A 27,150-nucleotide genomic window follows, 5' to 3' on the forward strand; every position below is an offset into this window, starting at 1 on the left:
GGAGTTGGAGCTTGCTCCACACACTCCCGTCCTCCAGCTAGGTCTGCAGTTCGTCCTGGAATGCTTCACTGCCCTTTTGGCAGGTGTACTACAGTGCTTAAATGAAAAACCGTCTTAGGACTGTGCTAGCTTTGTGGACTTGCAAATGGGCGCAGCGCGGCATTTTGTCTTTGGAAAAAATGCATAAAGAACCCAACGTCTTGTCCTTTTCACTGGGCCTAGTTGGAATGAAGTGACCTATTTGAAATGGAGGTCAGGAGGAAAGTTAGTGTGACATAGTGGGAGGCAGATGGAGGAGTGAGTGGGGGGAAGCGAGAGGTAAAAAGGCAGGCAGAGGAGTGAACACAGTTCTTCCTCCTCGCCCTCTGCCCAACCAACCACCTGCCTGCCCAAACGGCCCCGAACGGCCAGTGTATATAGGCTTTGCTGGCAGAACTCTTTAGCCCTGTCATTTAGAGTGAGTCCTGTGCAGGAGTACAGGGAGATCAGGCCGGCCCATACACAGTCCTTTCAGCCTAAACAGGCTCCCCGGGACTAGTGCCCAACCTCTTGTGACCAAGAAGGCTCTAGCACACTGCCTGAACCTCCTGAAGGGTTGGACACAGTGCATGCTTTTATTTGCATAAACCAGCCCGCCTCCTGCCTTCCTATTTCCTGAGGTGTAGTTGCTTGTGTCTGTTAACAGGTGGCAGGCAGCACCGTTCTGCAGAAACATGAAAGACTCATGTGTGCTTGTGACAAGTAGCTGCTGTACATAGGGATTGAACCCTGCACGTCTGTGCCAGTAGTCGTTGTATGAGTGCTGCCCTGCCTGTGATTATTCTTTTGGGAGGAATTGGGAGACTTTAATGCAATAGGAGAGGATTTTAGGCGGGTGGTCTTTGAGACTTTCCAACATTGCCTCTAAGCCACATCTGAGGGGTGCAAATGGCAGAGTCAGGATGGCTGAGTGGTCTAAGGAGCTGCGTTCAGGTCGCAGTCTCCTCTGGAGGCGTGGGTTCGAATCCCACTTCTGACATGTCTGTAACAGAATTTTTCTTTTCATTTGATTGTAACATTCCAGGCGTCCTATAACTGCTGGCCAAGGCTTTCTGGAACAGGGAGATGGAGTTGGAGCACGCACTGCAGGCCTCATGGTTGATTTCCAGTGCTTCCTGTATTTCCTCGCTTCTTTTTTGGGAAAGTGAACTCCAGTGAAAAACCATCTTTGGACTGGGCCGGCCTTGTGGACATGCAAACGGGCGCACCGCGACATTTTGCCTTTGGAAAAAATGCATAAAGAACCCAATGTGTTGTCCTTTTAACTGGGCCTAGTGGGAATGAAGTGACATTTTTAAAATGGATGGGGAGGGTGGTGGGTTAGGAGGGGTGGGTGGGATGCGCGAGAGTATATTCCTGGCAGACTGTGGAGACATTTTAGGAAATCCAAGAGGATTTAAGTGTGGTCAAAGACTTGCCAACATAGCCTCTAAGCCGATTCAGGCGAGCGCCTAAGGCAGAGTCAGGATGGCCGAGTGGTCTAAGGTGCTGCGTTCAGGTCTGGGTTCGAATCCCACTTCTGACATGCCTGAAACGGGTTTTTACTTTTCATGTGATTGCATTCCACGCTTCCTATAACTGCCGGCCACGGACTTCTGGAACAGGGAGATGGAGTTGGAGCTTGCTCCACACACTCCCGTCCTCCAGCTAGGTCTGCAGTTCGTCCTGGAATGCTTCACTGCCCTTTTGGCAGGTGTACTACAGTGCTTAAATGAAAAACCGTCTTAGGACTGTGCTAGCTTTGTGGACTTGCAAATGGGCGCAGCGCGGCATTTTGTCTTTGGAAAAAATGCATAAAGAACCCAACGTCTTGTCCTTTTCACTGGGCCTAGTTGGAATGAAGTGACCTATTTGAAATGGAGGTCAGGAGGAAAGTTAGTGTGACATAGTGGGAGGCAGATGGAGGAGTGAGTGGGGGGAAGCGAGAGGTAAAAAGGCAGGCAGAGGAGTGAACACAGTTCTTCCTCCTCGCCCTCTGCCCAACCAACCACCTGCCTGCCCAAACGGCCACGAACGGCCATTGTATATAGGCTTTGCTGGCAGAACTCTTTAGCCCTGTCATTTAGAGTGAGTCCTGTGCAGGAGTACAGGGAGATCAGGCCGGCCCATACACAGTCCTTTCAGCCTAAACAGGCTCCCCGGGACTAGTGCCCAACCTCTTGTGACCAAGAAGGCTCTAGCACACTGCCTGAACCTCCTGAAGGGTTGGACACAGTGCATGCTTTTATTTGCATAAACCAGCCCGCCTCCTGCCTTCCTATTTCCTGAGGTGTAGTTGCTTGTGTTGTTAACAGGTGGCAGGCAGCACCGTTCTGCAGAAACATGAAAGACTCATGTGTGCTTGTGACAAGTAGCTGCTGTACATAGGGATTGAACCCTGCACGTCTGTGCCAGTAGTCGTTGTATGAGTGCTGCCCTGCCTGTGATTATTCTTTTGGGAGGAATTGGGAGACTTTAATGCAATAGGAGAGGATTTTAGGCGGGTGGTCTTTGAGACTTTCCAACATTGCCTCTAAGCCGCATCTGAGGGGTGCAAATGGCAGAGTCAGGATGGCCGAGTGGTCTAAGGCGCTGCGTTCAGGTCGCAGTCTCCTCTGGAGGCGTGGGTTTGAATCCCACTTCTGACATGTCTGTAACAGAATTTTTCTTTTCATTTGATTGTAACATTCCAGGCGTCCTATAACTGCTGGCCAAGGCTTTCTGGAACAGGGAGATGGAGTTGGAGCACGCACTGCAGGCCTCATGGTTGATTTCCAGTGCTTCCTGTATTTCCTCGCTTCTTTTTTGGGAAAGTGAACTCCAGTGAAAAACCATCTTTGGACTGGGCCGGCCTTGTGGACATGCAAACGGGCGCACCGCGACATTTTGCCTTTGGAAAAAATGCATAAAGAACCCAATGTGTTGTCCTTTTAACTGGGCCTAGTGGGAATGAAGTGACATTTTTAAAATGGATGGGGAGGGTGGTGGGTTAGGAGGGGTGGGTGGGATGCGCGAGAGTATATTCCTGGCAGACTGTGGAGACATTTTAGGAAATCCAAGAGGATTTAAGTGTGGTCAAAGACTTGCCAACATAGCCTCTAAGCCGATTCAGGCGAGCGCCTAAGGCAGAGTCAGGTTGGCCGAGTGGTCTAAGGCGCTGCGTTCAGGTCGCAGTCTCCTCTGGAGGCGTGGGTTCGAATCCCACTTCTGACATGCCTGAAATGGGTTTTTACTTTTCATGTGATTGCATTCCACGCTTCCTATAACTGCCGGCCACGGACTTCTGGAACAGGGAGATGGAGTTGGAGCTTGCTCCACACACTCCCGTCCTCCAGCTAGGTCTGCAGTTCGTCCTGGAATGCTTCACTGCCCTTTTGGCAGGTGTACTACAGTGCTTAAATGAAAAACCGTCTTAGGACTGTGCTAGCTTTGTGGACTTGCAAATGGGCGCAGCGCGGCATTTTGTCTTTGGAAAAAATGCATAAAGAACCCAACGTCTTGTCCTTTTCACTGGGCCTAGTTGGAATGAAGTGACCTATTTGAAATGGAGGTCAGGAGGAAAGTTAGTGTGACATAGTGGGAGGCAGATGGAGGAGTGAGTGGGGGGAAGCGAGAGGTAAAAAGGCAGGCAGAGGAGTGAACACAGTTCTTCCTCCTCGCCCTCTGCCCAACCAACCACCTGTCTGCCCAAACGGCCCCGAACGGCCATTGTATATAGGCTTTGCTGGCAGAACTCTTTAGCCCTGTCATTTAGAGTGAGTCCTGTGCAGGAGTACAGGGAGATCAGGCCGGCCCATACACAGTCCTTTCAGCCTAAACAGGCTCCCCGGGACTAGTGCCCAACCTCTTGTGACCAAGAAGGCTCTAGCACACTGCCTGAACCTCCTGAAGGGTTGGACACAGTGCATGCTTTTATTTGCATAAACCAGCCCGCCTCCTGCCTTCCTATTTCCTGAGGTGTAGTTGCTTGTGTCTGTTAACAGGTGGCAGGCAGCACCGTTCTGCAGAAACATGAAAGACTCATGTGTGCTTGTGACAAGTAGCTGCTGTACATAGGGATTGAACCCTGCACGTCTGTGCCAGTAGTCGATGTATGAGTGCTGCCCTGCCTTTGATTATTATTTTGGGAGGAATTGGGAGACTTTAATGCAATAGGAGAGGATTTTAGGCGGGTGGTCTTTGAGACTTTCCAACATTGCCTCTAAGCCGCATCTGAGGGGTGCAAATGGCAGAGTCAGGATGGCCGAGTGGTCTAAGGCGATGGGTTCAGGTCGCAGTCTCCTCTGGAGGTGTGGGTTCGAATCCCACTTCTGACATGTCTGTAACAGAATTTTTCTTTTCATTTGATTGTTACATTCCAGGCGTCCTATAACTGCTGGCCAAGGCTTTCTGGAACAGGGAGATGGAGTTGGAGCACGCACTGCAGGCCTCATGGTTGATTTCCAGTGCTTCCTGTATTTCCTCGCTTCTTTTTTGGGAAAGTGAACTCCAGTGAAAAACCATCTTTGGACTGGGCCGGCCTTGTGGACATGCAAACGGGCGCACCGTGACATTTTGCCTTTGGAAAAAATGCATAAAGAACCCAATGTGTTGTCCTTTTAACTGGGCCTAGTGGGAATGAAGTGACATTTTTAAAATGGATGGGGAGGGTGGTGGGTTAGGAGGGGTGGGTGGGATGCGCGAGAGTATATTCCTGGCAGACTGTGGAGACATTTTAGGAAATCCAAGAGGATTTAAGTGTGGTCAAAGACTTGCCAACATAGCCTCTAAGCCGATTCAGGCGAGCGCCTAAGGCAGAGTCAGGATGGCCAAGTGGTCTAAGGCGCGGCAGTCTCCTCTGGAGGCGTGGGTTCGAATCCCACTTCTGACATGCCTGAAACGGGTTTTTACTTTTCATGTGATTGCATTCCACGCTTCCTATAACTGCCGGCCACGGACTTCTGGAACAGGGAGATGGAGTTGGAGCTTGCTCCACACACTCCCGTCCTCCAGCTAGGTCTGCAGTTCGTCCTGGAATGCTTCACTGCCCTTTTGGCAGGTGTACTACAGTGCTTAAATGAAAAACCGTCTTAGGACTGTGCTAGCTTTGTGGACTTGCAAATGGGCGCAGCGCAGCATTTTGTCTTTGGAAAAAATGCATAAAGAACCCAACGTCTTGTCCTTTTCACTGGGCCTAGTTGGAGTGAAGTGACCTATTTGAAATGGAGGTCAGGAGGAAAGTTAGTGTGACATAGTGGGAGGCAGATGGAGGAGTGAGTGGGGGGAAGCGAGAGGTAAAAAGGCAGGCAGAGGAGTGAACACAGTTCTTCCTCCTCGCCCTCTGCCCAACCAACCACCTGCCTGCCCAAACGGCCACGAACGGCCATTGTATATAGGCTTTGCTGGCAGAACTCTTTAGCCCTGTCATTTAGAGTGAGTCCTGTGCAGGAGTACAGGGAGATCAGGCCGGCCCATACACAGTCCTTTCAGCCTAAACAGGCTCCCCGGGACTAGTGCCCAACCTCTTGTGACCAAGAAGGCTCTAGCACACTGCCTGAACCTCCTGAAGGGTTGGACACAGTGCATGCTTTTATTTGCATAAACCAGCCCGCCTCCTGCCTTCCTATTTCCTGAGGTGTAGTTGCTTGTGTCTGTTAACAGGTGGCAGGCAGCACCGTTCTGCAGAAACATGAAAGACTCATGTGTGCTTGTGACAAGTAGCTGCTGTACATAGGGATTGAACCCTGCACGTCTGTGCCAGTAGTCGTTGTATGAGTGCTGCCCTGCCTGTGATTATTCTTTTGGGAGGAATTGGGAGACTTTAATGCAATAGGAGAGGATTTTAGGCGGGTGGTCTTTGAGACTTTCCAACATTGCCTCTAAGCCGCATCTGAGGGGTGCAAATGGCAGAGTCAGGATGGCCGAGTGGTCTAAGGCGCTGCGTTCAGGTCGCAGTCTCCTCTGGAGGCGTGGGTTCGAATCCCACTTCTGACATGTCTGTAACAGAATTTTTCTTTTCATTTGATTGTAACATTCCAGGCGTCCTATAACTGCTGGCCAAGGCTTTCTGGAACAGGGAGATGGAGTTGGAGCACGCACTGCAGGCCTCATGGTTGATTTCCAGTGCTTCCTGTATTTCCTCGCTTCTTTTTTGGGAAAGTGAACTCCAGTGAAAAACCATCTTTGGACTGGGCCGGCCTTGTGGACATGCAAACGGGCGCACCGCGACATTTTGCCTTTGGAAAAAATGCATAAAGAACCCAATGTGTTGTCCTTTTAACTGGGCCTAGTGGGAATGAAGTGACATTTTTAAAATGGATGGGGAGGGTGGTGGGTTAGGAGGGGTGGGTGGGATGCGCGAGAGTATATTCCTGGCAGACTGTGGAGACATTTTAGGAAATCCAAGAGGATTTAAGTGTGGTCAAAGACTTGCCAACATAGCCTCTAAGCCGATTCAGGCGAGCGCCTAAGGCAGAGTCAGGATGGCCGAGTGGTCTAAGGTGCTGCGTTCAGGTCTGGGTTCGAATCCCACTTCTGACATGCCTGAAACGGGTTTTTACTTTTCATGTGATTGCATTCCACGCTTCCTATAACTGCCGGCCACGGACTTCTGGAACAGGGAGATGGAGTTGGAGCTTGCTCCACACACTCCCGTCCTCCAGCTAGGTCTGCAGTTCGTCCTGGAATGCTTCACTGCCCTTTTGGCAGGTGTACTACAGTGCTTAAATGAAAAACCGTCTTAGGACTGTGCTAGCTTTGTGGACTTGCAAATGGGCGCAGCGCGGCATTTTGTCTTTGGAAAAAATGCATAAAGAACCCAACGTCTTGTCCTTTTCACTGGGCCTAGTTGGAATGAAGTGACCTATTTGAAATGGAGGTCAGGAGGAAAGTTAGTGTGACATAGTGGGAGGCAGATGGAGGAGTGAGTGGGGGGAAGCGAGAGGTAAAAAGGCAGGCAGAGGAGTGAACACAGTTCTTCCTCCTCGCCCTCTGCCCAACCAACCACCTGCCTGCCCAAACGGCCCCGAACGGCCACGAACGGCCAGTGTATATAGGCTTTGCTGGCAGAACTCTTTAGCCCTGTCATTTAGAGTGAGTCCTGTGCAGGAGTACAGGGAGATCAGGCCGGCCCATACACAGTCCTTTCAGCCTAAACAGGCTCCCCGGGACTAGTGCCCAACCTCTTGTGACCAAGAAGGCTCTAGCACACTGCCTGAACCTCCTGAAGGGTTGGACACAGTGCATGCTTTTATTTGCATAAACCAGCCCGCCTCCTGCCTTCCTATTTCCTGAGGTGTAGTTGCTTGTGTCTGTTAACAGGTGGCAGGCAGCACCGTTCTGCAGAAACATGAAAGACTCATGTGTGCTTGTGACAAGTAGCTGCTGTACATAGGGATTGAACCCTGCACGTCTGTGCCAGTAGTCGTTGTATGAGTGCTGCCCTGCCTGTGATTATTCTTTTGGGAGCAATTGGGAGACTTTAATGTATTAGGAGAGGATTTTAGGCGGGTGGTCTTTGAGACTTTCCAACATTGCCTCTAAGCCGCATCTGAGGGGTGCAAATGGCAGAGTCAGGATGGCCGAGTGGTCTAAGGCAGTCTCCTCTGGAGGCGTGGGTTTGAATCCCACTTCTCCCACTTCTGAAATGTCTGTAACAGAATTTTTCTTTTCATTTGATTGTAACATTCCAGGCGTCCTATAACTGCTGGCCAAGGCTTTCTGGAACAGGGAGATGGAGTTGGAGCACGCACTGCAGGCCTCATGGTTGATTTCCAGTGCTTCCTGTATTTCTTCGCTTCTTTTTTGGGAAAGTGAACTCCAGTGAAAAACCATCTTTGGACTGGGCCGGCCTTGTGGACATGCAAACGGGCGCACTTCAACATTTTGCCTTTGGAAAAAATGCATAAAGAACCCAATGTGTTGTCCTTTTAACTGGGCCTAGTGGGAATGAAGTGACATTTTTAAAATGGATGGGGAGGGTGGTGGGTTAGGAGGGGTGGGTGGGATGCGCGAGAGTATATTCCTGGCAGACTGTGGAGACATTTTAGGAAATCCAAGAGGATTTAAGTGTGGTCAAAGACTTGCCAACATAGCCTCTAAGCCGATTCAGGCAAACACCTAAGGCAGAGTCAGGATGGCCGAGTGGTCTAAGGCACTGGTTCAGATCGCAGTCTCCTCTGGAGGCGTGGGTTCGAATCCCACTTCTGACATGCCTGAAATGGGTTTTTACTTTTCATGTGATTGCATTCCACGCTTCCTATAACTGCCGGCCATGGATTTCTGGAACAGGGAGATGGAGTTGGAGCTTGCTCCACACACTCCCGTCCTCCAGCTAGGTCTGCAGTTCGTCCTGGAATGCTTCACTGCCCTTTTGGCAGGTGTACTACAGTGCTTAAATGAAAAACCGTCTTAGGACTGTGCTAGCTTTGTGGACTTGCAAATGGGCGCAGCGCGGCATTTTGTCTTTGGAAAAAATGCATAAAGAACCCAAAGTCTTGTCCTTTTCACTGGGCCTAGTTGGAATGAAGTGACCTATTTGAAATGGAGGTCAGGAGGAAAGTTAGTGTGACATAGTGGGAGGCAGATGGAGGAGTGAGTGGGGGGAAGCGAGAGGTAAAAAGGCAGGCAGAGGAGTGAACACAGTTCTTCCTCCTCGCCCTCTGCCCAACCAACCACCTGCCTGCCCAAACGGCCCCGAACGGCCATTGTATATAGGCTTTGCTGGCAGAACTCTTTAGCCCTGTCATTTAGAGTGAGTCCTGTGCAGGAGTACAGGGAGATCAGGCCGGCCCATACACAGTCCTTTCAGCCTAAACAGGCTCCCCGGGACTAGTGCCCAACCTCTTGTGACCAAGAAGGCTCTAGCACACTGCCTGAACCTCCTAAAGGGTTGGACACAGTGCATGCTTTTATTTGCATAAACCAGCCCGCCTCCTGCCTTCCTATTTCCTGAGGTGTAGTTGCTTGTGTCTGTTAACAGGTGGCAGGCAGCACCGTTCTGCAGAAACATGAAAGACTCATGTGTGCTTGTGACAAGTAGCTGCTGTACATAGGGATTGAACCCTGCACGTCTGTGCCAGTAGTCGTTGTATGAGTGCTGCCCTGCCTGTGATTATTCTTTTGGGAGGAATTGGGAGACTTTAATGCAATAGGAGAGGATTTTAGGCGGGTGGTCTTTGAGACTTTCCAACATTGCCTCTAAGCCGCATCTGAGGGGTGCAAATGGCAGAGTCAGGATGGCCGAGTGGTCTAAGGCGATGGGTTCAGGTCGCAGTCTCCTCTGGAGGCGTGGGTTCGAATCCCACTTCTGACATGTCTGTAACAGAATTTTTCTTTTCATTTGATTGTAACATTCCAGGCGTCCTATAACTGCTGGCCAAGGCTTTCTGGAACAGGGAGATGGAGTTGGAGCACGCACTGCAGGCCTCATGGTTGATTTCCAGTGCTTCCTGTATTTCCTCGCTTCTTTTTTGGGAAAGTGAACTCCAGTGAAAAACCATCTTTGGACTGGGCCGGCCTTGTGGACATGCAAACGGGCGCACCGTGACATTTTGCCTTTGGAAAAAATGCATAAAGAACCCAATGTGTTGTCCTTTTAACTGGGCCTAGTGGGAATGAAGTGACATTTTTAAAATGGATGGGGAGGGTGGTGGGTTAGGAGGGGTGGGTGGGATGCGCGAGAGTATATTCCTGGCAGACTGTGGAGACATTTTAGGAAATCCAAGAGGATTTAAGTGTGGTCAAAGACTTGCCAACATAGCCTCTAAGCCGATTCAGGCGAGCGCCTAAGGCAGAGTCAGGATGGCCGAGTGGTCTAAGGTGCTGCGTTCAGGTCGCAGTCTCCTCTGGAGGCGTGGGTTCGAATCCCACTTCTGACATGCCTAAAACGGGTTTTTACTTTTCATGTGATTGCATTCCACGCTTCCTATAACTGCCGGCCACGGACTTCTGGAACAGGGAGATGGAGTTGGAGCTTGCTCCACACACTCCCGTCCTCCAGCTAGGTCTGCAGTTCGTCCTGGAATGCTTCACTGCCCTTTTGGCAGGTGTACTACAGTGCTTAAATGAAAAACCGTCTTAGGACTGTGCTAGCTTTGTGGACTTGCAAATGGGCGCAGCGCAGCATTTTGTCTTTGGAAAAAATGCATAAAGAACCCAACGTCTTGTCCTTTTCACTGGGCCTAGTTGGAGTGAAGTGACCTATTTGAAATGGAGGTCAGGAGGAAAGTTAGTGTGACATAGTGGGAGGCAGATGGAGGAGTGAGTGGGGGGAAGCGAGAGGTAAAAAGGCAGGCAGAGGAGTGAACACAGTTCTTCCTCCTCGCCCTCTGCCCAACCAACCACCTGCCTGCCCAAACGGCCACGAACGGCCATTGTATATAGGCTTTGCTGGCAGAACTCTTTAGCCCTGTCATTTAGAGTGAGTCCTGTGCAGGAGTACAGGGAGATCAGGCCGGCCCATACACAGTCCTTTCAGCCTAAACAGGCTCCCTGGGACTAGTGCCCAACCTCTTGTGACCAAGAAGGCTCTAGCACACTGCCTGAACCTCCTGAAGGGTTGGACACAGTGCATGCTTTTATTTGCATAAACCAGCCCGCCTCCTGCCTTCCTATTTCCTGAGGTGTAGTTGCTTGTGTCTGTTAACAGGTGGCAGGCAGCACCGTTCTGCAGAAACATGAAAGACTCATGTGTGCTTGTGACAAGTAGCTGCTGTACATAGGGATTGAACCCTGCACGTCTGTGCCAGTAGTCGTTGTATGAGTGCTGCCCTGCCTGTGATTATTCTTTTGGGAGGAATTGGGAGACTTTAATGCAATAGGAGAAGATTTTAGGTGGGTGGTCTTTGAGACTTTCCAACATTGCCTCTAAGCCTCATCTGAGGGGTGCAAATGGCAGAGTCAGGATGGCGGAGTGGTCTAAGGAGCTGCGTTCAGGTCGCAGTCTCCTCTGGAGGCGTGGGTTCGAATCCCACTTCTGACATGTCTGTAACAGAATTTTTCTTTTCATTTGATTGTAACATTCCAGGCGTCCTATAACTGCTGGCCAAGGCTTTCTGGAACAGGGAGATGGAGTTGGAGCACGCACTGCAGGCCTCATGGTTGATTTCCAGTGCTTCCTGTATTTCTTCGCTTCTTTTTTGGGAAAGTGAACTCCAGTGAAAAACCATCTTTGGACTGGGCCGGCCTTGTGGACATGCAAACGGGCGCACTGCAACATTTTGCCTTTGGAAAAAATGCATAAAGAACCCAATGTGTTGTCCTTTTAACTGGGCCTAGTGGGAATGAAGTGACATTTTTAAAATGGATGGGGAGGGTGGTGGGTTAGGAGGGGTGGGTGGGATGCGCGAGAGTATATTCCTGGCAGACTGTGGAGACATTTTAGGAAATCCAAGAGGATTTAAGTGTGGTCAAAGACTTGCCAACATAGCCTCTAAGCCGATTCAGGCAAACACCTAAGGCAGAGTCAGGATGGCCGAGTGGTCTAAGGCACTGGTTCAGATCGCAGTCTCCTCTGGAGGCGTGGGTTCGAATCCCACTTCTGACATGCCTGAAATGGGTTTTTACTTTTCATGTGATTGCATTCCACGCTTCCTATAACTGCCGGCCATGGATTTCTGGAACAGGGAGATGGAGTTGGAGCTTGCTCCACACACTCCCGTCCTCCAGCTAGGTCTGCAGTTCGTCCTGGAATGCTTCACTGCCCTTTTGGCAGGTGTACTACAGTGCTTAAATGAAAAACCGTCTTAGGACTGTGCTAGCTTTGTGGACTTGCAAATGGGCGCAGCGTGGCATTTTGTCTTTGGAAAAAATGCATAAAGAACCCAACGTCTTGTCCTTTTCACTGGGCCTAGTTGGAATGAAGTGACCTATTTGAAATGGAGGTCAGGAGGAAAGTTAGTGTGACATAGTGGGAGGCAGAAGGAGGAGTGAGTGGGGGGAAGCGAGAGGTAAAAAGGCAGGCATAGGAGTGAACACAGTTCTTCCTCCTCGCCCTCTGCCCAACCAACCACCTGCCTGCCCCAACGGCCACGAACCGCCATTGTATATAGGCTTTGCTGGCAGAACTCTTTAGCCCTGTCATTTAGAGTGAGTCCTGTGCAGGAGTACAGGGAGATCAGGCCGGCCCATACACAGTCCTTTCAGCCTAAACAGGCTCCCCGGGACTAGTGCCCAACCTCTTGTGACCAAGAAGGCTATAGCACACTGCCTGAACCTCCTGAAGGGTTGGACACAGTGCATGCTTTTATTTGCATAAACCAGCCCGCCTCCTGCCTTCCTATTTCCTGAGGTGTAGTTGCTTGTGTCTGTTAACAGGTGGCAGGCAGCACCGTTCTGCAGAAACATGAAAGACTCATGTGTGCTTGTGACAAGTAGCTGCTGTACATAGGGATTGAACCCTGCACGTCTGTGCCAGTAGTCGTTGTATGAGTGCTGCCCTGCCTGTGATTATTCTTTTGGGAGGAATTGGGAGACTTTAATGTAATAGGTGATGATTTTAGGCGGGTGGTCTTTGAGACTTTCCAACATTGCCTCTAAGCCGCATCTGAGGGGTGCAAATGGCAGAGTCAGGATGGCCGAGTGGTCTAAGGCGCTGCGTTCAGGTGGGTTCGAATCCCACTTCTGACATGTCTGTAACAGATTTTTTCTTTTCATTTGATTGTAACATTCCAGGCGTCCTATAACTGCTGGCCAAGGCTTTCTGGAACAGGGAGATGGAGTTGGAGCACGCACTGCAGGCCTCATGGTTGATTTCCAGTGCTTCCTGTATTTCCTCGCTTCTTTTTTGGGAAAGTGAACTCCAGTGAAAAACCATCTTTGGACTGGGCCGGCCTTGTGGACATGCAAACGGGCGCACCGCGACATTTTGCCTTTGGAAAAAATGCATAAAGAACCCAATGTGTTGTCCTTTTAACTGGGCCTAGTGGGAATGAAGTGACATTTTTAAAATGGATGGGGAGGGTGGTGGGTTAGGAGGGGTGGGTGGGATGCGCGAGAGTATATTCCTGGCAGACTGTGGAGACATTTTAGGAAATCCAAGAGGATTTAAGTGTGGTCAAAGACTTGCCAACATAGCCTCTAAGCCGATTCAGGCGAGTGCCTAAGGCAGAGTCAGGATGGCCGAGTGGTCTAAGGTGCTGCGTTCAGGTCTGGGTTCGAATCCCACTTCTGACATGCCTGAAACGGGTTTTTACTTTTCATGTGATTGCATTCCACGCTTCCTATAACTGCCGGCCACGGACTTCTGGAACAGGGAGATGGAGTTGGAGCTTGCTCCACACACTCCCGTCCTCCAGCTAGGTCTGCAGTTCGTCCTGGAATGCTTCACTGCCCTTTTGGCAGGTGTACTACAGTGCTTAAATGAAAAACCGTCTTAGGACTGTGCTAGCTTTGTGGACTTGCAAATGGGCGCAGCGCGGCATTTTGTCTTTGGAAAAAATGCATAAAGAACCCAACGTCTTGTCCTTTTCACTGGGCCTAGTTGGAATGAAGTGACCTATTTGAAATGGAGGTCAGGAGGAAAGTTAGTGTGACATAGTGGGAGGCAGATGGAGGAGTGAGTGGGGGGAAGCGAGAGGTAAAAAGGCAGGCAGAGGAGTGAACACAGTTCTTCCTCCTCGCCCTCTGCCCAACCAACCACCTGCCTGCCCAAACGGCCACGAACGGCCATTGTATATAGGCTTTGCTGGCAGAACTCTTTAGCCCTGTCATTTAGAGTGAGTCCTGTGCAGGAGTACAGGGAGATCAGGCCGGCCCATACACAGTCCTTTCAGCCTAAACAGGCTCCCCGGGACTAGTGCCCAACCTCTTGTGACCAAGAAGGCTCTAGCACACTGCCTGAACCTCCTGAAGGGTTGGACACAGTGCATGCTTTTATTTGCATAAACCAGCCCGCCTCCTGCCTTCCTATTTCCTGAGGTGTAGTTGCTTGTGTCTGTTAACAGGTGGCAGGCAGCACCGTTCTGCAGAAACATGAAAGACTCATGTGTGCTTGTGACAAGTAGCTGCTGTACATAGGGATTGAACCCTGCACGTCTGTGCCAGTAGTCGTTGTATGAGTGCTGCCCTGCCTGTGATTATTCTTTTGGGAGCAATTGGGAGACTTTAATGTATTAGGAGAGGATTTTAGGCGGGTGGTCTTTGAGACTTTCCAACATTGCCTCTAAGCCGCATCTGAGGGGTGCAAATGGCAGAGTCAGGATGGCCGAGTGGTCTAAGGCAGTCTCCTCTGGAGGCGTGGGTTTGAATCCCACTTCTCCCACTTCTGAAATGTCTGTAACAGAATTTTTCTTTTCATTTGATTGTAACATTCCAGGCGTCCTATAACTGCTGGCCAAGGCTTTCTGGAACAGGGAGATGGAGTTGGAGCACGCACTGCAGGCCTCATGGTTGATTTCCAGTGCTTCCTGTATTTCTTCGCTTCTTTTTTGGGAAAGTGAACTCCAGTGAAAAACCATCTTTGGACTGGGCCGGCCTTGTGGACATGCAAACGGGCGCACTTCAACATTTTGCCTTTGGAAAAAATGCATAAAGAACCCAATGTGTTGTCCTTTTAACTGGGCCTAGTGGGAATGAAGTGACATTTTTAAAATGGATGGGGAGGGTGGTGGGTTAGGAGGGGTGGGTGGGATGCGCGAGAGTATATTCCTGGCAGACTGTGGAGACATTTTAGGAAATCCAAGAGGATTTAAGTGTGGTCAAAGACTTGCCAACATAGCCTCTAAGCCGATTCAGGCAAACACCTAAGGCAGAGTCAGGATGGCCGAGTGGTCTAAGGCACTGGTTCAGATCGCAGTCTCCTCTGGAGGCGTGGGTTCGAATCCCACTTCTGACATGCCTGAAATGGGTTTTTACTTTTCATGTGATTGCATTCCACGCTTCCTATAACTGCCGGCCATGGATTTCTGGAACAGGGAGATGGAGTTGGAGCTTGCTCCACACACTCCCGTCCTCCAGCTAGGTCTGCAGTTCGTCCTGGAATGCTTCACTGCCCTTTTGGCAGGTGTACTACAGTGCTTAAATGAAAAACCGTCTTAGGACTGTGCTAGCTTTGTGGACTTGCAAATGGGCGCAGCGCGGCATTTTGTCTTTGGAAAAAATGCATAAAGAACCCAAAGTCTTGTCCTTTTCACTGGGCCTAGTTGGAATGAAGTGACCTATTTGAAATGGAGGTCAGGAGGAAAGTTAGTGTGACATAGTGGGAGGCAGATGGAGGAGTGAGTGGGGGGAAGCGAGAGGTAAAAAGGCAGGCAGAGGAGTGAACACAGTTCTTCCTCCTCGCCCTCTGCCCAACCAACCACCTGCCTGCCCAAACGGCCCCGAACGGCCATTGTATATAGGCTTTGCTGGCAGAACTCTTTAGCCCTGTCATTTAGAGTGAGTCCTGTGCAGGAGTACAGGGAGATCAGGCCGGCCCATACACAGTCCTTTCAGCCTAAACAGGCTCCCCGGGACTAGTGCCCAACCTCTTGTGACCAAGAAGGCTCTAGCACACTGCCTGAACCTCCTGAAGGGTTGGACACAGTGCATGCTTTTATTTGCATAAACCAGCCCGCCTCCTGCCTTCCTATTTCCTGAGGTGTAGTTGCTTGTGTCTGTTAACAGGTGGCAGGCAGCACCGTTCTGCAGAAACATGAAAGACTCATGTGTGCTTGTGACAAGTAGCTGCTGTACATAGGGATTGAACCCTGCACGTCTGTGCCAGTAGTCGTTGTATGAGTGCTGCCCTGCCTGTGATTATTCTTTTGGGAGGAATTGGGAGACTTTAATGCAATAGGAGAGGATTTTAGGCGGGTGGTCTTTGAGACTTTCCAACATTGCCTCTAAGCCGCATCTGAGGGGTGCAAATGGCAGAGTCAGGATGGCCGAGTGGTCTAAGGCGATGGGTTCAGGTCGCAGTCTCCTCTGGAGGCGTGGGTTCGAATCCCACTTCTGACATGTCTGTAACAGAATTTTTCTTTTCATTTGATTGTAACATTCCAGGCGTCCTATAACTGCTGGCCAAGGCTTTCTGGAACAGGGAGATGGAGTTGGAGCACGCACTGCAGGCCTCATGGTTGATTTCCAGTGCTTCCTGTATTTCCTCGCTTCTTTTTTGGGAAAGTGAACTCCAGTGAAAAACCATCTTTGGACTGGGCCGGCCTTGTGGACATGCAAACGGGCGCACCGTGACATTTTGCCTTTGGAAAAAATGCATAAAGAACCCAATGTGTTGTCCTTTTAACTGGGCCTAGTGGGAATGAAGTGACATTTTTAAAATGGATGGGGAGGGTGGTGGGTTAGGAGGGGTGGGTGGGATGCGCGAGAGTATATTCCTGGCAGACTGTGGAGACATTTTAGGAAATCCAAGAGGATTTAAGTGTGGTCAAAGACTTGCCAACATAGCCTCTAAGCCGATTCAGGCGAGCGCCTAAGGCAGAGTCAGGATGGCCGAGTGGTCTAAGGCGCTGCGTTCAGGTCGCAGTCTCCTCTGGAGGCGTGGGTTCGAATCCCACTTCTGACATGCCTAAAACGGGTTTTTACTTTTCATGTGATTGCATTCCACGCTTCCTATAACTGCCGGCCACGGACTTCTGGAACAGGGAGATGGAGTTGGAGCTTGCTCCACACACTCCCGTCCTCCAGCTAGGTCTGCAGTTCGTCCTGGAATGCTTCACTGCCCTTTTGGCAGGTGTACTACAGTGCTTAAATGAAAAACCGTCTTAGGACTGTGCTAGCTTTGTGGACTTGCAAATGGGCGCAGCGCAGCATTTTGTCTTTGGAAAAAATGCATAAAGAACCCAACGTCTTGTCCTTTTCACTGGGCCTAGTTGGAGTGAAGTGACCTATTTGAAATGGAGGTCAGGAGGAAAGTTAGTGTGACATAGTGGGAGGCAGATGGAGGAGTGAGTGGGGGGAAGCGAGAGGTAAAAAGGCAGGCAGAGGAGTGAACACAGTTCTTCCTCCTCGCCCTCTGCCCAACCAACCACCTGCCTGCCCAAACGGCCACGAACGGCCATTGTATATAGGCTTTGCTGGCAGAACTCTTTAGCCCTGTCATTTAGAGTGAGTCCTGTGCAGGAGTACAGGGAGATCAGGCCGGCCCATACACAGTCCTTTCAGCCTAAACAGGCTCCCTGGGACTAGTGCCCAACCTCTTGTGACCAAGAAGGCTCTAGCACACTGCCTGAACCTCCTGAAGGGTTGGACACAGTGCATGCTTTTATTTGCATAAACCAGCCCGCCTCCTGCCTTCCTATTTCCTGAGGTGTAGTTGCTTGTGTCTGTTAACAGGTGGCAGGCAGCACCGTTCTGCAGAAACATGAAAGACTCATGTGTGCTTGTGACAAGTAGCTGCTGTACATAGGGATTGAACCCTGCACGTCTGTGCCAGTAGTCGTTGTATGAGTGCTGCCCTGCCTGTGATTATTCTTTTGGGAGGAATTGGGAGACTTTAATGCAATAGGAGAGGATTTTAGGTGGGTGGTCTTTGAGACTTTCCAACATTGCCTCTAAGCCTCATCTGAGGGGTGCAAATGGCAGAGTCAGGATGGCGGAGTGGTCTAAGGAGCTGCGTTCAGGTCGCAGTCTCCTCTGGAGGCGTGGGTTCGAATCCCACTTCTGACATGTCTGTAACAGAATTTTTCTTTTCATTTGATTGTAACATTCCAGGCGTCCTATAACTGCTGGCCAAGGCTTTCTGGAACAGGGAGATGGAGTTGGAGCACGCACTGCAGGCCTCATGGTTGATTTCCAGTGCTTCCTGTATTTCTTCGCTTCTTTTTTGGGAAAGTGAACTCCAGTGAAAAACCATCTTTGGACTGGGCCGGCCTTGTGGACATGCAAACGGGCGCACTGCAACATTTTGCCTTTGGAAAAAATGCATAAAGAACCCAATGTGTTGTCCTTTTAACTGGGCCTAGTGGGAATGAAGTGACATTTTTAAAATGGATGGGGAGGGTGGTGGGTTAGGAGGGGTGGGTGGGATGCGCGAGAGTATATTCCTGGCAGACTGTGGAGACATTTTAGGAAATCCAAGAGGATTTAAGTGTGGTCAAAGACTTGCCAACATAGCCTCTAAGCCGATTCAGGCAAACACCTAAGGCAGAGTCAGGATGGCCGAGTGGTCTAAGGCACTGGTTCAGATCGCAGTCTCCTCTGGAGGCGTGGGTTCGAATCCCACTTCTGACATGCCTGAAATGGGTTTTTACTTTTCATGTGATTGCATTCCACGCTTCCTATAACTGCCGGCCATGGATTTCTGGAACAGGGAGATGGAGTTGGAGCTTGCTCCACACACTCCCGTCCTCCAGCTAGGTCTGCAGTTCGTCCTGGAATGCTTCACTGCCCTTTTGGCAGGTGTACTACAGTGCTTAAATGAAAAACCGTCTTAGGACTGTGCTAGCTTTGTGGACTTGCAAATGGGCGCAGCGTGGCATTTTGTCTTTGGAAAAAATGCATAAAGAACCCAACGTCTTGTCCTTTTCACTGGGCCTAGTTGGAATGAAGTGACCTATTTGAAATGGAGGTCAGGAGGAAAGTTAGTGTGACATAGTGGGAGGCAGAAGGAGGAGTGAGTGGGGGGAAGCGAGAGGTAAAAAGGCAGGCATAGGAGTGAACACAGTTCTTCCTCCTCGCCCTCTGCCCAACCAACCACCTGCCTGCCCCAACGGCCACGAACCGCCATTGTATATAGGCTTTGCTGGCAGAACTCTTTAGCCCTGTCATTTAGAGTGAGTCCTGTGCAGGAGTACAGGGAGATCAGGCCGGCCCATACACAGTCCTTTCAGCCTAAACAGGCTCCCCGGGACTAGTGCCCAACCTCTTGTGACCAAGAAGGCTATAGCACACTGCCTGAACCTCCTGAAGGGTTGGACACAGTGCATGCTTTTATTTGCATAAACCAGCCCGCCTCCTGCCTTCCTATTTCCTGAGGTGTAGTTGCTTGTGTCTGTTAACAGGTGGCAGGCAGCACCGTTCTGCAGAAACATGAAAGACTCATGTGTGCTTGTGACAAGTAGCTGCTGTACATAGGGATTGAACCCTGCACGTCTGTGCCAGTAGTCGTTGTATGAGTGCTGCCCTGCCTGTGATTATTCTTTTGGGAGGAATTGGGAGACTTTAATGTAATAGGTGATGATTTTAGGCGGGTGGTCTTTGAGACTTTCCAACATTGCCTCTAAGCCGCATCTGAGGGGTGCAAATGGCAGAGTCAGGATGGCCGAGTGGTCTAAGGCGCTGCGTTCAGGTGGGTTCGAATCCCACTTCTGACATGTCTGTAACAGATCTTTTCTTTTCATTTGATTGTAACATTCCAGGCGTCCTATAACTGCTGGCCAAGGCTTTCTGGAACAGGGAGATGGAGTTGGAGCACGCACTGCAGGCCTCATGGTTGATTTCCAGTGCTTCCTGTATTTCCTCGCTTCTTTTTTGGGAAAGTGAACTCCAGTGAAAAACCATCTTTGGACTGGGCCGGCCTTGTGGACATGCAAACGGGCGCACCGCGACATTTTGCCTTTGGAAAAAATGCATAAAGAACCCAATGTGTTGTCCTTTTAACTGGGCCTAGTGGGAATGAAGTGACATTTTTAAAATGGATGGGGAGGGTGGTGGGTTAGGAGGGGTGGGTGGGATGCGCGAGAGTATATTCCTGGCAGACTGTGGAGACATTTTAGGAAATCCAAGAGGATTTAAGTGTGGTCAAAGACTTGCCAACATAGCCTCTAAGCCGATTCAGGCGAGTGCCTAAGGCAGAGTCAGGATGGCCGAGTGGTCTAAGGTGCTGCGTTCAGGTCTGGGTTCGAATCCCACTTCTGACATGCCTGAAACGGGTTTTTACTTTTCATGTGATTGCATTCCACGCTTCCTATAACTGCCGGCCACGGACTTCTGGAACAGGGAGATGGAGTTGGAGCTTGCTCCACACACTCCCGTCCTCCAGCTAGGTCTGCAGTTCGTCCTGGAATGCTTCACTGCCCTTTTGGCAGGTGTACTACAGTGCTTAAATGAAAAACCGTCTTAGGACTGTGCTAGCTTTGTGGACTTGCAAATGGGCGCAGCGCGGCATTTTGTCTTTGGAAAAAATGCATAAAGAACCCAACGTCTTGTCCTTTTCACTGGGCCTAGTTGGAATGAAGTGACCTATTTGAAATGGAGGTCAGGAGGAAAGTTAGTGTGACATAGTGGGAGGCAGATGGAGGAGTGAGTGGGGGGAAGCGAGAGGTAAAAAGGCAGGCAGAGGAGTGAACACAGTTCTTCCTCCTCGCCCTCTGCCCAACCAACCACCTGCCTGCCCAAACGGCCACGAACGGCCATTGTATATAGGCTTTGCTGGCAGAACTCTTTAGCCCTGTCATTTAGAGTGAGTCCTGTGCAGGAGTACAGGGAGATCAGGCCGGCCCATACACAGTCCTTTCAGCCTAAACAGGCTCCCCTGGACTAGTGCCCAACCTCTTGTGACCAAGAAGGCTCTAGCACACTGCCTGAACCTCCTGAAGGGTTGGACACAGTGCATGCTTTTATTTGCATAAACCAGCCCGCCTCCTGCCTTCCTATTTCCTGAGGTGTAGTTGCTTGTGTCTGTTAACAGGTGGCAGGCAGCACCGTTCTGCAGAAACATGAAAGACTCATGTGTGCTTGTGACAAGTAGCTGCTGTACATAGGGATTGAACCCTGCACGTCTGTGCCAGTAGTCGTTGTATGAGTGCTGCCCTGCCTGTGATTATTCTTTTGGGAGGAATTGGGAGACTTTAATGCAATAGGAGAGGATTTTAGGCGGGTGGTCTTTGAGACTTTCCAACATTGCCTCTAAGCCGCATCTGAGGGGTGCAAATGGCAGAGTCAGGATGGCCGAGTGGTCTAAGGCGCTGCGTTCAGGTCGCAGTCTCCTCTGGAGGCGTGGGTTTGAATCCCACTTCTGACATGTCTGTAACAGAATTTTTCTTTTCATTTGATTGTAACATTCCAGGCGTCCTATAACTGCTGGCCAAGGCTTTCTGGAACAGGGAGATGGAGTTGGAGCACGCACTGCAGGCCTCATGGTTGATTTCCAGTGCTTCCTGTATTTCCTCGCTTCTTTTTTGGGAAAGTGAACTCCAGTGAAAAACCATCTTTGGACTGGGCCGGACTTGTGGACATGCAAACGGGCGCACCGCGACATTTTGCCTTTGGAAAAAATGCATAAAGAACCCAATGTGTTGTCCTTTTAACTGGGCCTAGTGGGAATGAAGTGACATTTTTAAAATGGATGGGGAGGGTGGTGGGTTAGGAGGGGTGGGTGGGATGCGCGAGATTATTTTCCTGGCAGACTGTGGAGACATTTTAGGAAATCCAAGAGGATTTAAGTGTGGTCAAAGACTTGCCAACATAGCCTCTAAGACGATTCAGGCAAGCACCTAAGGCAGAGTCAGGATGGCCGAGTGGTCTAAGGCACTGGTTCAGGTCGCAGTCTCCTCTGGAGGCGTGGGTTCGAATCTCACTTCTGACATGCCAGAAATGGGTTTTTACTTTTCATGTGATTGCATTCCACGCTTCCTATAACTGCCGGCCACGGATTTCTGAAACAGGGAGATGGAGTTGGAGCTTGCTCCAAACACTCCCGTCCTCCAGCTAGGTCTGCAGTTCGTCCTGGAATGCTTCACTGCTCTTTTGGCAGGTGTACTACAGTGCTTAAATGAAAAACCGTCTTAGGACTGTGCTAGCTTTGTGGACTTGCAAATGGGCGCAGCGCGGCATTTTGTCTTTGGAAAAAATGCATAAAGAACCCAACGTCTTGTCCTTTTCACTGGGCCTAGTTGGAATGAAGTGACCTATTTGAAATGGAGGTCAGGAGGAAAGTTAGTGTGACATAGTGGGAGGCAGATGGAGGAGTGAGTGGGGGGAAGCGAGAGGTAAAAAGGCAGGCAGAGGAGTGAACACAGTTCTTCCTCCTCGCCCTCTGCCCAACCAACCACCTGCCTGCCCAAACGGCCACGAACGGCCATTGTATATAAGCTTTGCTGGCAGAACTCTTTAGCCCTGTCATTTAGAGTGAGTCCTGTGCAGGAGTACAGGAAGATCAGGCCGGCCCATACACAGTCCTTTCAGCCTAAACAGGCTCCCCTGGACTAGTGCCCAACCTCTTGTGACCAAGAAGGCTCTAGCACACTGCCTGAACCTCCTGAAGGGTTGGACACAGTGCATGCTTTTATTTGCATAAACCAGCCCGCCTCCTGCCTTCCTATTTCCTGAGGTGTAGTTGCTTGTGTCTGTTAACAGGTGGCAGGCAGCACCGTTCTGCAGAAACATGAAAGACTCATGTGTGCTTGTGACAAGTAGCTGCTGTACATAGGGATTGAACCCTGCACGTCTGTGCCAGTAGTCGTTGTATGAGTGCTGCCCTGCCTGTGATTATTCTTTTGGGAGCAATTGGGAGACTTTAATGTATTAGGAGAGGATTTTAGGCGGGTGGTATTTGAGACTTTCCAACATTGCCTCTAAGCCGCATCTGAGGGGGGCAAATGGCAGAGTCAGGATGGCCGAGTGGTCTAAGGCAGTCTCCTCTGGAGGCGTGGGTTCGAATCCCACTTCCCCCACTTCGGAAATGACTGTAACAGAATTTTTCTTTTCATTTGATTGTAACATTCCAGGCGTCCTATAACTGCTGGCCAAGGCTTTCTGGAACAGGGAGATGGAGTTGGAGCACGCACTGCAGGCCTCATGGTTGATTTCCAGTGCTTCCTGTATTTCTTCGCTTCTTTTTTGGGAAAGTGAACTCCAGTGAAAAACCATCTTTGGACTGGGCCGGCCTTGTGGACATGCAAACGGGCGCACCGCAACATTTTGCCTTTGGAAAAAATGCATAAAGAACCCAATGTGTTGTCCTTTTAACTGGGCCTAGTGGGAATGAAGTGACATTTTTAAAATGGATGGGGAGGGTGGTGGGTTAGGAGGGGTGGGTGGGATGCGCGAGAGTATATTCCTGGCAGACTGTGGAGACATTTTAGGAAATCCAAGAGGATTTAAGTGTGGTCAAAGACTTGCCAACATAGCCTCTAAGCCGATTCAGGCAAGCACCTAAGGCAGAGTCAGGATGGCCGAGTGGTCTAAGGCACTGGTTCAGATCGCAGTTTCCTCTGGAGACGTGGGTTCGAATCCCACTTCTGACATGCCTGAAATGGGTTTTTACTTTTCATGTGATTGCATTCCACGCTTCCTATAACTGCCGGCCATGGATTTCTGGAACAGGGAGATGGAGTTGGAGCTTGCTCCACACACTCCCGTCCTCCAGCTAGGTCTGCAGTTCGTCCTGGAATGCTTCACTGCCCTTTTGGCAGGTGTACTACAGTGCTTAAATGAAAAACCGTCTTAGGACTGTGCTAGCTTTGTGGACTTGCAAATGGGCGCAGCGCGGCATTTTGTCTTTGGAAAAAATGCACAAAGAACCCAACGTCTTGTCCTTTTCACTGGGCCTAGTTGGAATGAAGTGACCTATTTGAAATGGAGGTCAGGAGGAAAGTTAGTGTGACATATTGGGAGGCAGAAGGAGGAGTGAGTGGGGGGAAGCGAGAGGTAAAAAGGCAGGCAGAGGAGTGAACACAGTTCTTCCTCCTCGCCCTCTGCCCAACCAACCACCTGCCTGCCCCAACGGCCACGAACGGCCATTGTATATAGGCTTTGCTGGCAGAACTCTTTAGCCCTGTCATTTAGAGTGAGTCCTGTGCAGGAGTACAGGGAGATCAGGCCGGCCCATACACAGTCCTTTCAGCCTAAACAGGCTCCCCGGGACTAGTGCCCAACCTCTTGTGACCAAGAAGGCTATAGCACACTGCCTGAACCTCCTGAAGGGTTGGACACAGTGCATGCTTTTATTTGCATAAACCAGCCCGCCTCCTGCCTTCCTATTTCCTGAGGTGTAGTTGCTTGTGTCTGTTAACAGGTGGTAGGCAGCACCGTTCTGCAGAAACATGAAAGACTCGTGTGCTTGTGACAAGTAGCTGCTGTACATAGGGATTGAACCCTGCACGTCTGTGCCAGTAGTCGTTGTATGAGTGCTGCCCTGCCTGTGATTATTCTTTTGGGAGGAATTGGGAGACTTTAATGCAATAGGTGATGATTTTAGGCGGGTGGTCTTTGAGACTTTCCAACATTGCCTCTAAGCCGCATCTGAGGGGTGCTAATGGCAGAGTCAGGATGGCCGAGTGGTCTAAGGCACAGTCTCCTCTGGAGGCGTGGGTTCGAATCCCACTTCTGACATGTCTGTAACAGAATTTTTCTTTTCATTTGATTGTAACATTCCAGGCATCCTATAACTGCTGGCCAAGGCTTTCTGGAACAGGGAGATGGAGTTGGAGCACGCACTGCAGGCCTCATGGTTGATTTCCAGTGCTTCCTGTATTTCCTCGCTTCTTTTTTGGGAAAGTGAACTCCAGTGAAAAACCATCTTTGGACTGGGCCGGCCTTGTGGACATGCAAACGGGCGCACCGTGACATTTTGCCTTTGGAAAAAATGCATAAAGAACCCAATGTGTTGTCCTTTTAACTGGGCCTAGTGGGAATGAAGTGACATTTTTAAAATGGATGGGGAGGGTGGTGGGTTAGGAGGGGTGGGTGGGATGCGCGAGAGTATATTCCTGGCAGACTGTGGAGACATTTTAGGAAATCCAAGAGGATTTAAGTGTGGTCAAAGACTTGCCAACATAGCCTCTAAGCCGATTCAGGCGAGCGCCTAAGGCAGAGTCAGGATGGCCGAGTGGTCTAAGGTGCTGCGTTCAGGTCTGGGTTCGAATCCCACTTCTGACATGCCTGAAACGGGTTTTTACTTTTCATGTGATTGCATTCCACGCTTCCTATAACTGCCGGCCACGGACTTCTGGAACAGGGAGATGGAGTTGGAGCTTGCTCCACACACTCCCGTCCTCCAGCTAGGTCTGCAGTTCGTCCTGGAATGCTTCACTGCCCTTTTGGCAGGTGTACTACAGTGCTTAAATGAAAAACCGTCTTAGGACTGTGCTAGCTTTGTGGACTTGCAAATGGGCGCAGCGCGGCATTTTGTCTTTGAAAAAAATGCATAAAGAACCCAACGTCTTGTCCTTTTCACTGGGCCTAGTTGGAATGAAGTGACCTATTTGAAATGGAGGTCAGGAGGAAAGTTAGTGTGACATAGTGGGAGGCAGATGGAGGAGTGAGTGGGGGGAAGCGAGAGGTAAAAAGGCAGGCAGAGGAGTGAACACAGTTCTTCCTCCTCGCCCTCTGCCCAACCAACCACCTGTCTGCCCAAACGGCCCCGAACGGCCATTGTATATAGGCTTTGCTGGCAGAACTCTTTAGCCCTGTCATTTAGAGTGAGTCCTGTGCAGGAGTACAGGGAGATCAGGCCGGCCCATACACAGTCCTTTCAGCCTAAACAGGCTCCCCGGGACTAGTGCCCAACCTCTTGTGACCAAGAAGGCTCTAGCACACTGCCTGAACCTCCTGAAGGGTTGGACACAGTGCATGCTTTTATTTGCATAAACCAGCCCGCCTCCTGCCTTCCTATTTCCTGAGGTGTAGTTGCTTGTGTCTGTTAACAGGTGGCAGGCAGCACCGTTCTGCAGAAACATGAAAGACTCATGTGTGCTTGTGACAAGTAGCTGCTGTACATAGGGATTGAACCCTGCACGTCTGTGCCAGTAGTCGATGTATGAGTGCTGCCCTGCCTGTGATTATTCTTTTGGGAGGAATTGGGAGACTTTAATGCAATAGGAGAGGATTTTAGGCGGGTGGTCTTTGAGACTTTCCAACATTGCCTCTAAGCCGCATCTGAGGGGTGCAAATGGCAGAGTCAGGATGGCCGAGTGGTCTAAGGCGATGGGTTCAGGTCGCAGTCTTCTCTGGAGGCGTGGGCTCGAATCCCACTTCTGACATGTCTGTAACAGAATTTTTCTTTTCATTTGATTGTAACATTCCAGGCGTCCTATAACTGCTGGCCAAGGCTTTCTGGAACAGGGAGATGGAGTTGGAGCACGCACTGCAGGCCTCATGGTTGATTTCCAGTGCTTCCTGTATTTCCTCGCTTCTTTTTTGGGAAAGTGAACTCCAGTGAAAAACCATCTTTGGACTGGGCCGGCCTTGTGGACATGCAAACGGGCGCACCGTGACATTTTGCCTTTGGAAAAAATGCATAAAGAACCCAATGTGTTGTCCTTTTAACTGGGCCTAGTGGGAATGAAGTGACATTTTTAAAATGGATGGGGAGGGTGGTGGGTTAGGAGGGGTGGGTGGGATGCGCGAGAGTATATTCCTGGCAGACTGTGGAGACATTTTAGGAAATCCAAGAGGATTTAAGTGTGGTCAAAGACTTGCCAACATAGCCTCTAAGCCGATTCAGGCGAGCGCCTAAGGCAGAGTCAGGATGGCCGAGTGGTCTAAGGCGCGGCAGTCTCCTCTGGAGGCGTGGGTTCGAATCCCACTTCTGACATGCCTGAAACGGGTTTTTACTTTTCATGTGATTGCATTCCACGCTTCCTATAACTGCCGGCCACGGACTTCTAGAACAGGGAGATGGAGTTGTAGCTTGCTCCACACACTCCCGTCCTCCAGCTAGGTCTGCAGTTCGTCCTGGAATGCTTCACTGCCCTTTTGGCAGGTGTACTACAGTGCTTAAATGAAAAACCGTCTTAGGACTGTGCTAGCTTTGTGGACTTGCAAATGGGCGCAGCGCGGCATTTTGTCTTTGGAAAAAATGCATAAAGAACCCAACGTCTTGTCCTTTTCACTGGGCCTAGTTGGAGTGAAGTGACCTATTTGAAATGGAGGTCAGGAGGAAAGTTAGTGTGACATAGTGGGAGGCAGATGGAGGAGTGAGTGGGGGGAAGCGAGAGGTAAAAAGGCAGGCAGAGGAGTGAACACAGTTCTTCCTCCTCGCCCTCTGCCCAACCAACCACCTGCCTGCCCAAACGGCCACGAACGGCCATTGTATATAGGCTTTGCTGGCAGAACTCTTTAGCCCTGTCATTTAGAGTGAGTCCTGTGCAGGAGTACAGGGAGATCAGGCCGGCCCATACACAGTCCTTTCAGCCTAAACAGGCTCCCCGGGACTAGTGCCCAACCTCTTGTGACCAAGAAGGCTCTAGCACACTGCCTGAACCTCCTGAAGGGTTGGACACAGTGCATGCTTTTATTTGCATAAACCAGCCCGCCTCCTGCCTTCCTATTTCC

At 50.3% G+C, this 27,150-nt stretch overlaps 19 non-coding genes across 19 annotated transcripts; all 19 read left to right on the forward strand.

Moving 5' to 3' along the window:
• The first annotated feature begins 935 nt into the window (after positions 1 to 935).
• On the forward strand, positions 936 to 1,018 carry TRNAL-CAG (transfer RNA leucine (anticodon CAG)). The gene has a single exon. It is a non-coding gene; the product is annotated as a tRNA-Leu (tRNA).
• Positions 1,019 to 2,583: 1,565 nt separating this feature from the next.
• On the forward strand, positions 2,584 to 2,666 carry TRNAL-CAG (transfer RNA leucine (anticodon CAG)). Its single transcript has one exon. It is a non-coding gene; the product is annotated as a tRNA-Leu (tRNA).
• Positions 2,667 to 3,148: 482 nt separating this feature from the next.
• TRNAL-CAG (transfer RNA leucine (anticodon CAG)) lies at positions 3,149 to 3,231 on the forward strand. Its single transcript has one exon. It is a non-coding gene; the product is annotated as a tRNA-Leu (tRNA).
• Positions 3,232 to 4,251: 1,020 nt separating this feature from the next.
• On the forward strand, positions 4,252 to 4,334 carry TRNAL-CAG (transfer RNA leucine (anticodon CAG)). Its single transcript has one exon. It is a non-coding gene; the product is annotated as a tRNA-Leu (tRNA).
• Positions 4,335 to 5,908: 1,574 nt separating this feature from the next.
• On the forward strand, positions 5,909 to 5,991 carry TRNAL-CAG (transfer RNA leucine (anticodon CAG)). Its single transcript has one exon. It is a non-coding gene; the product is annotated as a tRNA-Leu (tRNA).
• Positions 5,992 to 8,125: 2,134 nt separating this feature from the next.
• Positions 8,126 to 8,207, forward strand: TRNAL-CAG (transfer RNA leucine (anticodon CAG)). The gene has a single exon. It is a non-coding gene; the product is annotated as a tRNA-Leu (tRNA).
• Positions 8,208 to 9,227: 1,020 nt separating this feature from the next.
• Positions 9,228 to 9,310, forward strand: TRNAL-CAG (transfer RNA leucine (anticodon CAG)). The gene has a single exon. It is a non-coding gene; the product is annotated as a tRNA-Leu (tRNA).
• A 482-nt stretch (positions 9,311 to 9,792) lies between these two features.
• Positions 9,793 to 9,875, forward strand: TRNAL-CAG (transfer RNA leucine (anticodon CAG)). The gene has a single exon. It is a non-coding gene; the product is annotated as a tRNA-Leu (tRNA).
• Positions 9,876 to 10,895: 1,020 nt separating this feature from the next.
• TRNAL-CAG (transfer RNA leucine (anticodon CAG)) lies at positions 10,896 to 10,978 on the forward strand. Its single transcript has one exon. It is a non-coding gene; the product is annotated as a tRNA-Leu (tRNA).
• Positions 10,979 to 11,460: 482 nt separating this feature from the next.
• Positions 11,461 to 11,542, forward strand: TRNAL-CAG (transfer RNA leucine (anticodon CAG)). Its single transcript has one exon. It is a non-coding gene; the product is annotated as a tRNA-Leu (tRNA).
• A 3,206-nt stretch (positions 11,543 to 14,748) lies between these two features.
• TRNAL-CAG (transfer RNA leucine (anticodon CAG)) lies at positions 14,749 to 14,830 on the forward strand. The gene has a single exon. It is a non-coding gene; the product is annotated as a tRNA-Leu (tRNA).
• A 1,020-nt stretch (positions 14,831 to 15,850) lies between these two features.
• On the forward strand, positions 15,851 to 15,933 carry TRNAL-CAG (transfer RNA leucine (anticodon CAG)). The gene has a single exon. It is a non-coding gene; the product is annotated as a tRNA-Leu (tRNA).
• Positions 15,934 to 16,415: 482 nt separating this feature from the next.
• On the forward strand, positions 16,416 to 16,498 carry TRNAL-CAG (transfer RNA leucine (anticodon CAG)). Its single transcript has one exon. It is a non-coding gene; the product is annotated as a tRNA-Leu (tRNA).
• A 1,020-nt stretch (positions 16,499 to 17,518) lies between these two features.
• TRNAL-CAG (transfer RNA leucine (anticodon CAG)) lies at positions 17,519 to 17,601 on the forward strand. Its single transcript has one exon. It is a non-coding gene; the product is annotated as a tRNA-Leu (tRNA).
• Positions 17,602 to 18,083: 482 nt separating this feature from the next.
• TRNAL-CAG (transfer RNA leucine (anticodon CAG)) lies at positions 18,084 to 18,165 on the forward strand. The gene has a single exon. It is a non-coding gene; the product is annotated as a tRNA-Leu (tRNA).
• Positions 18,166 to 20,813: 2,648 nt separating this feature from the next.
• Positions 20,814 to 20,896, forward strand: TRNAL-CAG (transfer RNA leucine (anticodon CAG)). The gene has a single exon. It is a non-coding gene; the product is annotated as a tRNA-Leu (tRNA).
• A 482-nt stretch (positions 20,897 to 21,378) lies between these two features.
• TRNAL-CAG (transfer RNA leucine (anticodon CAG)) lies at positions 21,379 to 21,460 on the forward strand. The gene has a single exon. It is a non-coding gene; the product is annotated as a tRNA-Leu (tRNA).
• Positions 21,461 to 23,038: 1,578 nt separating this feature from the next.
• Positions 23,039 to 23,120, forward strand: TRNAL-CAG (transfer RNA leucine (anticodon CAG)). Its single transcript has one exon. It is a non-coding gene; the product is annotated as a tRNA-Leu (tRNA).
• Positions 23,121 to 25,773: 2,653 nt separating this feature from the next.
• TRNAL-CAG (transfer RNA leucine (anticodon CAG)) lies at positions 25,774 to 25,856 on the forward strand. Its single transcript has one exon. It is a non-coding gene; the product is annotated as a tRNA-Leu (tRNA).
• The last annotated feature ends 1,294 nt before the right edge of the window (positions 25,857 to 27,150 follow it).

Source organism: Ambystoma mexicanum, chromosome 11 (assembly GCF_040938575.1).
Source record: "Ambystoma mexicanum isolate Mex_15411 chromosome 11, UKY_AmexF1_1, whole genome shotgun sequence".
In the NCBI taxonomy this organism is placed as follows: domain Eukaryota; kingdom Metazoa; phylum Chordata; class Amphibia; order Caudata; family Ambystomatidae; genus Ambystoma; species Ambystoma mexicanum.